This window comes from Lycorma delicatula, chromosome 2 (genome assembly GCF_047948215.1).
Source record: "Lycorma delicatula isolate Av1 chromosome 2, ASM4794821v1, whole genome shotgun sequence".
Classification (NCBI taxonomy): domain Eukaryota; kingdom Metazoa; phylum Arthropoda; class Insecta; order Hemiptera; family Fulgoridae; genus Lycorma; species Lycorma delicatula.
The window spans coordinates 35,864,330-35,877,300 of record NC_134456.1 but is presented as its reverse complement, the minus strand read 5'-3'; positions in this window follow the sequence as shown (position 1 = coordinate 35,877,300).

The following is a 12,971-nucleotide window of genomic DNA, read 5'->3' as shown; positions in this document are numbered from 1 at the left end:
GCACAAAATATTGACAGATTGTGGTGACGACGTTGATTTTTTTTTAATTTTTCAAGCATTTGTTTCCAGTAGTTTATGAGAAATCATCATGGAACGCTACACACCTCAACAACGCTTACAGATCATAAAAAGTTATTATCGAAATATGGAATCGATTACAGCTATATATCGTACACTTCGTTTAAAAAACTCGAAGAAAATTTTCTCTACTTTTTGTTGAAATACCAATTCACAAAAGAAATGCAAGAGATTAAGAAAATATTGCCGCGGTAAGTGCAAGCGTTCGTGAGAATCGAAATTTATCGATTTCACTTCGTTCTTAAGAACTGGGCCTTTCTTCAATAACATAGCGAATTTTGCGAAAAGGTCTTAGTCTGCATCCACAAAAAATGGACTAACTTAAGAATTAAAGCCACGGGACCATTCTTTGCGTCGATGGTTTACTGATTGGAATCTAGAGCAGATCAAAGTGGATCCAAATTTTTATCAAAAACTCATCTTTTCAGATGAGGCTAATTTTTTGCTTGATTGTTTTGTAAACAAGCAAAATTGCGGTATTTCGGATAATTTTAATCCGCAAATAATGTAACAGCGATCATTATATCCGGTAAAATCTACGAGATGTGTGAGAGAAGTAATGAGATTGGTAACACTGCGAGCGATCTGGCAACGCTGTGTCTACCGGTCGGTGCTAGACCGGTTTGTTCATCCCTTCCACATGCTCAGAACAAGTTTCAAATCCGTTCAGCCAGCACATTATTTTTGACAGCGCCATCAGTGAAGTTGTGTTACGAAAATGGAGCATCGGAATTTAGAGCGTCGTTGTGCAATCAATTTTTATGTTAAACTTGGGGAATCCGCGAGTGTGACCTTTAAAAAGTTGAAACAGGCCTATGGGGAACATTGCTTATCAAGATCACAAGTTTTCCGCTGGCACAAATCATTTTTGGAAGGCCGAGAAGGCCTCGCTCAGGAAGACCTTCAACTTCAAAATCTGATGAAAACGTTGAGCGTATGAGGGTTCTTGTGAGATCAGACCGTCGTTTAACAATAAGGATGATGATTGAACGGTTAAATTTAAACACTTTTACCGTAAGGTTTGTGCGAAATCGGTGCCGAAAAACCTCACGACGGAATAGAAGGACAATCGAAGAAACGTGTGCGTTGATCTTGAGAGGATTGACAATGACCAAGAATTCTTCAATCGTGTGATCAGAGGTGATGAATCCTGGATATTTGAGTATGATCCTGAAACAAAGCGGCAAAGTGAAGAGTGGCACACTCTGTCATCTCCTCGGCCAAAAAAATGTCGAATGAGCAAATCAAAGATCAAAACCATACCGATTTGCTTTTTTGACAGTAGGGGTATCGTGCATAAAGATTTGTTCCTCCAGGACAAACTGTCAACCAAGTGTTGTACAAAGGTGTCCTTGAAAGGCTCAGGCAAAGAGTGATTCGCGTGAGACCAGACATTGCAGACAAGTGGATGCTTCATCATAACAATGCCCCGTGTCACACGGCCATTTCCATCAGGGAATTTTTTACCTGAACGCATTCCACAAAAATTCCATAAAACGCATTCCTATGGTTCCTCAACCCCCCTATTTACCTGATTAGAGTCCTTGTGACTTTTTCCTTTTCCCAAAATTGAAAAATGTCTTAAAAGGACGTCATTTTGGAACTCTGGAGAACATTCAAAAGACTGTGACCGACCAGTTAAAAGCCCTACTAGCTGAAGGCTTCCAGCGCTGCTACCAGGAATGGGAACAACGACTCCGCCGGTGTATAGCTGCTACTGTGAAGGGGATAATATTGTTTTGAAAAAAATAAAAACTTTGGTAAGTAAAAAGTCAGTCTCATTACTTTTCTCGTATGTTTGGTGTGTATTATATGCTGGTGACATCGTGGGCCATTTCTTTTTTTTCGAAAATGAGCAATGAGATGCTGAAACAGGGAATTTTGAACGCCATCGAGCCGTTATTTGTGATTTTTTTGTTTGCAAATTTGGAAAATGTTTTTCGAGCGAGGTGCAGTTTCAACAGGATGGTGCCACATAGCCACCCAGCTGCTGAAACAAATCAGTTATTGCGTCAAAAGTTTGACGATTCGATAATTTCACGAAACGGTAATGTCAATTTGTTACCAAGATGATGTGATTTGACTCCCTTAAACTTTTTTCTCCGAGGTTATGTCAGGTCATAAGTCTATAGCAACAAATCACGAACGATTGACGATTTAAAAGCAAATATTTGATGCGTTATTAGTGGAACTCGAGCTGATTTGTGCGAAAAGGTCACGTAAACCTTTGTTGAAAGATTTGGCTATGTCAAGCAAATCCGTGGAGGCCATTTGAATGGTATTGTTTTTCGAGTATAATGTAAATGTTATAAACTTTAAAATAAAAAAAACATTTTGGTTGATAATGCATATACTGTCTGATTCATTGCAATTTTACTTTTTTCGCCGAAACTGAAAGACTATATTATATAATAATTTAAATTTAAAATATTAATTTTAAGCATAATTATATAAGTAATTTTTAAAATGAGCAGACTCATACAAAAACCAACCAACTATATAAAAAAATCAACCTTAAACATTGTAAACAATAGTGGGAAACAATCTCACGTAATTCGTATACACGACACATCTATGATAAAATTCCATTAAAAAAATACAATGAATACTTTTAAAATAATATAATGCTATCATAACAGTTAACAATATTTTCCTTAGACACAAACGTACGCCACAAAACTAATTTATATCAGCTACTCCCAGTAGCAATATTACTCAGGACATTAATATACGTGTTGTACATTCTAAAAAAGTTAAAAAATGCATAAAATAATTACTAATATTACATTTTACACTTCTTACCAAAATTTTACCGATCGATTTTAAAAAAATTCCCTTCCGTTGGTATTGTATTCAAAAATTTTTAATCCCACTAGAGAGAAACGTTTTAAAATCGAACGTTACAAATATTTTCAATTAATTTATAATCTTTGGTGAAACAATACTACATAATATAGTTCGGTATTGATCCCTAAATTATCTGTAGTCGGTTTTCACTTAAAAAAGAAGGTTGAAGACTCAACCCGGTTGTATCTTTTTTAGGGATGTGTCCTAAAGTCTTACTATCGACCATATGCATCGACTTTATTCAATATTTTAACCCAACTGATTTCATATAATCACTTGGTTCAGGTCTTTCATCGTAATTTTTTTTAATGTTTTGAATAGTAACTTTGTTGATTCCGATTCAATAGTAAATTTCATCAAGATATCTGTGAAAAACTTAAACGAAACATTACATAATCGCGTAGGCGTCGTAAGAAAATTACATCGTTTACATCGAGGATCTTTTACTGGCATTTTGTCATAATTTAATAATGGATTGTTATACCGTTAATGATACAATAAGAAGTAATTCCGATATTCGAAATATTTTGATTCGAAACCTCAAGAAAATCGGTTGGAAAACTTGAGGTAAAAAGTTACATATATATTCAGAATGTACCACGAAGTTCTCCGGGACCTTCATAACCTGTTCTACTTGTGAAAAGGTTCATGTAAACATATGTCCTAAAATGCTTCGTTTGCGAAAAGTAAAAGATTTCGCTCGGATTTCAGCTATACCGGTGAACTGAGATCGTAATGAAATTTTTAGGACCTTAATTAAGTAGCAGATTTAGCGATTTCGTATGGTTTTTTGAGCTTGAAAAATCGAATAAAGCAGGTCCCAGAACCGTATCTACAGTAGTTTCTGAGAAATCTGGTGGGGGGGGGGAAACAATAAATTGGGGTAAAAACCTTGTTTTTTGACATATAATAACTTTGTTAAATAGATAATAAACATAAAACTATTAAACAAAACTTGTAGAGAATTTAATTCTGAACGAAATGGTGCAAGATAAGTTGAATAAAACGAAAAGTTAGAAAAATTCGAATCTTATTTAGAAACAGTACATTACATTTATCAGAAAATAACTTATTTAATGTAAACAAAAACCAAATACTTTTTTGCTGATGTGAAAAATTTGTAAAAACAAAATTTACAGTTAATAATTTAAAAAACTGGAAATTACACAATTATAAAAAATAAATACTCATAAAATAATAAATATAAAAATTACAATTATAAAATAAAAATAAATAATGATAATTATAATAAAAGTAACTTAGAACATAGTTTTCTTTATTAATGACAGAAATAAAATAAATTATTTGAAAAATTATTTCAAATTTGGAAATAAAATAACAACAGTTAATCAACAATGCACAATACCATATTAATATTTAATTCATTCTTTAAGGTACATTAAGTACCGGGTGATTCAAAAAGGACTTCACAACTTTAAAAGCGTACAAAAATTTATTTAGATAACTTACAGATTCAGTTGAGATTTTATTTTATATAAAAACACATTAGGTTTGTCACGCAACATTCAGTTTGGTTCGATATGGCTTCCATCTGTAATGGGACTTATATCCCACCTTAAGACGATTTCATTCCAGAATGTAATCAGCAAGTCGGGCGTTACCTCTGCAGCTGCCGCGTTAAATCGAAGTCTTAGCTCAACAAGATCAGCCGCAATGGTGCCGCATAAACCCGATTTTTAACGAAACCCCACAAAAAAAAAATTTAGCGGTATCAATTCTGAAGAGCGGGAAGGCCACGCAATTGGACCTTCACGAATAATTCACCTATCTGGGAAGGAATCGAGTATCAAGAAAATTTCGGAGTTCTAGGAGGTAGTGCTCCGTCTTGCTGATAGTAATGACATCCATCTTGGTCGTCATCATCTAACTATGGAATTAGAACATTTTTAAACATTTCCAGATAAACGAAACCACTTACGATTGCCTTTCGGAAAAAAAAACAGGCCGTACAATCTTTGTTTTCTTAGGGCACAAAAAATCTTAGGGCTATCACGAATGTACTGCAGAGTTTCATGAGGGTTTTTGTTACCTCATATTCCACACTTATGGGTGTGCATCTTGCCACTGATGTGAAACGTTGACTCATCATTAAAAATCATGTCTAAAAATATATCTTTATCTGCAATTCTATCCGTCATTTCCACACAAAACTGCAGCCGAGCGACTTTGTCGTCATCTATATATGAACCGTGGTTAGTTTGTAAGGCTTCAAGTGCAATCGTTTACGTAATATGCGCCAAATAGTCGTTTGTGGAATGTCAGTCTCACGTGACAGACGTAGAATTTATTTCTTCCGACACGTGCAAAGTTTTTTCTGAATTGTTCCACAGTAGTTTCAGGAATGCGTGGGCGTCCTGATGATTTTGTGTATTTAACAGAAAAATCTGTCTCAACGAAGATTTCGAACCAAAAATAAATTGTATGCCTACTAGGAGGCTTCCTACCATACTTTTTACTAAAACTACTTGAACAGCAGTTGCTGACTATAAATCAAAACACACAGCGAGCACGTTCCGCAACACTAAATGTATCCTTATTTAACAAGACTGGTGACAGCGCTGGTGGTCGAATTCGATACTAATGAGCTACATGAGTCAAAACTTGATGTGTTTTGGTACGAAATGAGACCTTAAACGAATGTGTATGTTATCTAAATAAATGTTCATGTGCTTTTAAAGTTGTCAAGCTCTTTTTGAATCACCGGAATATCGGATCCTGTAAACTGTGCTGTCGTTAACAAAGTCTGTCTGTAAATTTTAGTTTAAACATGATCGGTTTACCATTGAAGTAACGACGTACTTACAACAGAGGAATACTCTGATATGGTATTCATTTTGGGTGTGTGTAATGATAATGCTACAGCTGCTGTACTAGAATATGAAATACGTTTTCCAAATCGCAGGATTCCAGATTCCGAAACAATTAACGCGACTTTTCGCAATCTTCTGGAAACAGTTCACTACCTAGTAGTCTGACCAGCTACGAAAGATCTATCTAACACGACGGTATTATTAATGAAATTATTATCAATGCAGTTTAGCGTAGTCCAGACGTCAGTACACAACCTGTTTCTAAGCGGATAGGAATTTCGCATTCGATGGTTTGAAGGACACTTGAACAAAACAAGCTACATCCTCATAAACAAATAAACAGCCAGTTCAACATCTTCACCCAAGAGACGGTCCGCTTCGCTCGGAGTTCTGCAACCGGTGAAATACAAATCGACAACTCTACAAGTATGTTTTGTTTACCGACGAGGCAAATTTCGCTCAAGATGGCGTTCACAACATACGTAATGAGCATACATGGACAGAAGTAAAACCTCATGAAACCGAAGAAGACATCTTTCAACACCGATTTAGCGTCAATGTACGGTGCGGCTTTCTTCACAATCAGCTGTTTGGACCGTTCATATTAGATGGCCGCTTAAATGCATAAGTCTACTTGCATTTTTTCAAGAATTCCCGCAGCTTCTTGAAGATATTCCTTTAGTACTGAGACGCAAAGTATACTTCCATCACAATGGCGCGCACTGTTATTAGTAAAATAAATTTAGACTTTGAAAAAGTAGGTTGGCAACACTAACAGTATGCTGTTTGAAATTAATTTGAATACTGCTGCTCATTATTGTCATAAAATTGTGGTTACGTCTTAATAATAAACGTTTGGCGGTTTATATTTTTGACATTATTTTGATTGTGTTTAATTATTTTTGAGAATCAAGTTATGTAGTATCTGTTCTACTTTAAATTATACCTACATTTTTCCAATTGAATCTGAATTTAAAAAAGTGAAATTCAGTTTTTAATTCTTTGTTTTGAAAAATACCGCGTCTCTTCACTCTTGCAAAATATGCTGATACGATTTTTGTGTAAGGCTTTTGCGATGGAAGCGCTCAGCTGCAGTGAAGGAATAGTAAATAGGACAAACCGTAAAGTAGTTATAGAATTTTTAATAATCTTCGAGAGAACGATACACGTCCCAGAGCTCCTGTTTCATCTGAACGTCAACCTTCGTGGTGATGAAAGGAAAACATTCTTCAGAGAGTACAGCTTAGTCCTACAACGAGCGAAGAATTTCTACTCGACTCAACATTCCACAAAGTACATTATGGAGGACATTAAATGTCAAACGACCGCAGTTTTGCAGTGGTAATTATTGGGTTAACAATAATTGGCATAAACAACACACGGAATTCACAATGGAATCTCATAAAAACCAAACTGTAAGTGAATCAAATTTCCAACAACGATTTTCAATGAACGTTTGGTGTGGCATGATCGACAACCTATTAACAGGTCCTTTCATACTAGAAAAACGTGTCACGGGGAGAAATTATCTGGAATTTTTAACTAATGATTTCTTTATAGTGCTTGAAATTTCTCACTGGCAAAACGAACTGAAATGTACTCTCAACCTGATAGAGCACCAACACATTTCACGAATAAAGTAAGACATTTCTTAAATGAAACGTTTACTGGTAAATGAATTGGACTAGAGGGCCGGTAAATTGGCCATCTAGATCACCGGTCCTTACCCGCTCAGATTACTATTTATGGAGATGTTTGAAATACGAGTTATACAAGCAGAATGTAGACACGAGATGAACTGATCGCTCGCATACTCATTGTTGCTGTCCTCATCAAGGAACGCGAAAATAATGTTAAGTCGGTGACAAAAAATGAATCGCATCAATTTTCTCATAATTAAATTTTCTACAAGTTTTGATAATAAAATTATTAGTCATTTAGTCGCATTTATTAGTCATTTAACAAAGTTAATTTATTTCAAACCTACAAAAAAACTATTTTTCGTCACCGAATTTTTCTGTTTTACGTTGTATATCATTAAAACTACGAAGTAGTTCTGGTACCAGTTTTATTCGATTTTCAGGTCAAAAATATAACAAACTATCAAGTTTATATAACACCTTCGACATATCAGTATGACCTCATTTCACAGGGGTAACTGAAATCCGGGAGAAATTTCTCGCTAGCTGTAGCTCAATAACAATGCGCCATATACGTTTGTGTGAACTGTTTTAAGCTTCAGAATTAGTTCCCAAGTTACGAGTATTTCCGCTTTCCTCCTGAATCAGTATACTGAATGTTCCCGGACGTATTCCCTGAACTTCAGATACTGATTCAGGACACCAACATGAGCAAAAACGTTCATATCGACATAAGTCCTCTTTTGCTTTGTTTTCCTTTTGGACACATTTTGTGATTTTCAACAAAAAATTTATTTCTCAGGTAGAGAACGGGTAGGCCTACTTTAATTAAATTTGGCCTAAGACTAGTATCTTAAAATAAAAAAAATTTGATAATCTTACCTTTAAAAATTTCAAAATGGCGGCCATCTTAATTTTTTATCAATATCTTTGTAATTATTTGTTTGATCAAATTTTTACTTATTACAAAATTTATTAAGCATTTTATTTTGAATAAAATGATACCTCACTTGTAAAAATTACAAACAATCAAGTTATTGCAGACAACTAAATCGGCAATACGCCTGTGCACCATAATGGAAACTGATAATTTTTATTAATTTACTTTTATTATTAATAATTTTTATTACATTTAGTGGAGGAAATAAAAACAGGCAAAAAATTATCAGCTTGTATTATGAAGCGCAAGCTTACTTACTACCGGGTTAATTGCCTGCAATAACTCGACTGTTTGTCAACAAATCTTTACAGATAAGATGTCATTTTGTTCAAAATAAAATGCTTAATAAATTTTGTAATACGTAAAATTTTGATCAAACAAATAATTACAAAGATATTTAAGATTAAAAAAATTATGATGGCCGTCATTCTGAAATTTTCGAAGATGAGCTTTTCAAATTTTTTTTGTAGATTAAGACACTAGTCTTAGATTAGCCAAATTTAATTAAAGTAGGTTAATCCATTCCTGACATATAATTTTTTTTGTTGAAAATCACAAAATGGTGTCCAGAAGGAAAACAAAGGCAAAATCGGACTTGATATGAACTTTTTTGCTCATTTTGGTGTCCTAAATCAGTACCTGAAGTTCAGGAAATACGTCCCGCAACACACACACACATATATATATATATATATATTTCGCCGAAAGGCTTAGACGGCACCTGGCACTTACTAACCTTATGGTAGCACTGAAAGGGTCGTTTTTATCGCAGATTGGCTTCGACAGCACGTTGTAATTACTAACCTTATGGTAGCTCCGAGAAGGGCTGGCTACTGCTACTGAGTCCGCCGGCCAGGGCAGTTGAGGCTCGGCGAGCTGGAGCGGGAAGGTAGCGTCCGCGTCCAGCGGCTCCCTTGGCGGGCCGGCGGGGATTTTGGCATCCGCCGGAATGTCTCACGTTAAGGCGAGCAGGGAATCTTCTTCTTCGTCTTCTCCAAGTAATAGTCGACGATGAATTGAAAATTCACTCTTGTGCACGCTCTTTTACTGGAGCTGAGAGTGGTGGTGCTGCAGCGCCGCTATGGTGGGAGTGATGCTTGTATCAGCGCGTACGTACACTAGCGACAGCTCACATCGTTGATACAGTGTTCGCCCGCCGATATTAAATTAGGCATATATGTGATAACAATATATATAAACCCTCTAATAAGAACCGGTGTGTATATATATATATACACACACACATTATCACATATATGTATGATAATATATATAAACCCTCTAATAAGATGTAGCTAATAAGAACCGGTGTGTACATTTGTATATGTATATATATATATATATGCACACACCACACACCAGCCTGTCTAGCCAGAACCTGGACCCACAGGGCTCAGGTAAATCCCAGAGCCAACTCAGGGCCTACCCCATTGCCACAGAGCTCATCGTTCCCAAATTTCCAGGGAGACTGGCATCCTGGACAACCATAGAGCTTGCTTCAGTCATCAATCCCACCTACCCAGAGGGCTCAATCCCTTGTACCCTTGCACTGTACATTATCCTCATGGTAGTGAGAATAATACTGATAAATAGTATACAGGCTTTATAGAAACCTGAAAAAGAAACTAAATTACAAAAGATAATTTAATTAGTTAGGTAACTTAAGTACACACAACTATAACAACAAAAAATTCATAATTTATTTCTTTGCCATGGTAGCAGAAATATTAAGTAAAATGATTAATTTATTTTTTCCTTAATGAATATATTTAATTTACAACTTCACCCTCCTTGGGGGTGAAGAAATAATGAACATTTTTAATATCTTAACCTTCAATATATACATACATTTTCAAATAACATGGATTTGTTAGATTGAGAGTGTACCTGATGCATGCAAAACTTAGCTTTCAACCTACTAACAGACACCCCATTTGATTTTCCAATCAAATTTGTAGAGATATTATGAGAACAATGGGGTACTCTCTGCACCTTTGAAAACAGTGTCCCAGGGGCACTCCATTTGTTACCAGTTGATGGTGGTAATTAGTCTAGCCCCCCTCCCATGAGGTACTCTCATATCTCACCACTCTAGCCTATTATGCAGTCCTCATGGGAAGCCCATTATTGTTAAACAGAAATTTTTTTCTGTTTCTATTTAATGTTTTATTAACGTCAATTTAATTCTATTATTTTTGCGATATCATCTGACTGATTCGAATCATTCAGTCCAAACCCAGCTCACACGGTGATAGAGACTCACAGTTCATTAAAGTTTTTTTGCTTAACTGACAAATCTCCACTCTACATATTTATATATTTTCGAGATTATCTAAAAACCTTCTCAATTATGCCAAAAAACATGGGTAAAAATTTGGTTGCGACTGATCAAGTGATTTTTTGTTTACTCTTAACAAACAAAAACCCTCTTCCTCTTTATATAATAGTACAGATATATTACCGCATCCAGCCTTAATTCAAGCTCGGCAGTACATCCTTCATTTCTCTGAAATGCAAAAAAACATTTTCTGATATTTCCATTTTCTTTTTTTCTTTTCTTAATTGGTATCAAGTTACTGGCTTTTCATCAAAAGCCGAGGTTTTGAAGATGAGTTGTGGTCTCGTGTGACTGGTTGATGTGTCAACTATAGTACAATGTATCAAACAAGATTTTAAGAGTTGTTAAAAATTATATGATTTGACAATAAAAAAACTTACAATGAACTTAAAATAAATGATTAGCTTACCGCCTTCTGGAATTCTTGAAAAGTAAACAACAGTTTCATGACTATTTTCAGTCCTGGAATAAATGCAACTTTAGATGAAATGTTGAGCCTTTTTAGAAGTTGATGCCCTTTCAAGGTTTATGTGAAAGAAGAACCAAGGAAGTATGGGGCATTAATTAGGATGATATCTGATTCTGATGTGTTGTAAATATGGAACCATATGCTGGTAAACATGTAAATACACCACCTGGATTTAATTCTAGCACAGCTGTTGTTAAATGATCAGTAACTCCACTAAAAGACTCTACTCGAATCATAACTACAGATAAATAATACACTACTGTTGAACTGGCTGAAACTCTTTACACTGATCTCAGACTAACATTAGGGATGTTACAAGCTAACTGTAAACACATATCTTCACTTTACAAGTACAATTAACCGAGATCTGTATCTGTTTTTTATTTACAGATCCATCTGCAAAACAGCCACCACTTAATTTGATATCTTATATTACAAGAGAAATTTAATTATGCTTTCCACTAGCACTGCACCAAGACACAGCTCAAGGTGAAAAGAAAAAAATTATATAAATTTTTTCTACAATTTCACGAAAGGTGGTATTGATACAATTGACCAAATGGCCCGTGCTTGTAACTGTAAAAGATCAACAAGACAATAGCCATTCCGTGTTTTTTACTGTATTAAATGTATATGGAATAAATTCTTTTACACTTTTTGACTTAGTACAAGGAATGGAACAGTAAAAAAAGAGCAAAAGAAAGTTGTTTCTTTACGACATAGTTTGAATCTCATCAAGCTGTATATTGAAGAAAGAAGTACCAGTGGGATACATTAATACGTAATTGTTGGTATGGAATTGATTTTGAATAAAAATATTGATCAAGTACATATGCTGAGGCAGGAACCACCTAGGAGTAGAAGTTGATGTTACACATGCAAAAAGGAAGCACCATCAAAAAAGCGACGGATAATATAAACAAACGATTTCAATATTGTCATTCCTGAAACAGACATGTGTCTGTAAACTGCACTCAATGCATTCTTTCAAGTGACTGTAAATGAACATGTTTCAGTTTAGAAAACAATGTCTTTACGTAAATACATAAAATAAAAACTTCTTTTTAAAGTAAATGCTAATAAATGTAATTGTGTAAGCCCTAAAACAGCATTATTTAGTAAAATGTAGATTAAACTGTATCAATTTTAATACAATAGTGTCTTAACAAAGGGTAATTTATATTTTATTGGTACGAATGAAGCCTAACTGCTGCGGGCTCTAGGAAACCCCTCCTTGGTAATCACTGTAACAAAAAGAAGCTTTGGTATTGTGAGGGTTAAACATACTTTAAATAAATAATAAAAAAAATTGTTACCATAAACTAAAAAATAAAAACTGACCACAATATTTTTAAAATATACCTACTAAACTCTTCAAATTCCGACTTTTGAAATTGCCAAAAATTAAGCATTAACAATTTTTTTAAGTCGGTTTTATTTTTTTAAGTTTATTTGAATTACGCTGGATTTTTTCAATATGTTGAATTCAAGTCAAGGCACTTTGATAATCCAGTCATGTAAACAAATAAATAATGTTTCCAATACCTTTGATCTCATATTATTTTACTGATAACTATATTAAAATTTATGTATTTTATTATATATTCACATCAATAAAATTCTATGCATAAATACTTCGGTAAAAAAAAAGGGTAATGTAAATACTTTGTAACTACATAATCTGTTCCAATCTCTCTTATGGCAGTGATGCATGTAAAGTATCTGAAACACAAGGAGTAATAGCTGCCCACTGGGCTGGTCTAGTGGTGAAATTAACATCACAAATCAGCTGATTCCGAAGTCAAGAGTTCTAAGGCTCAAATACTAG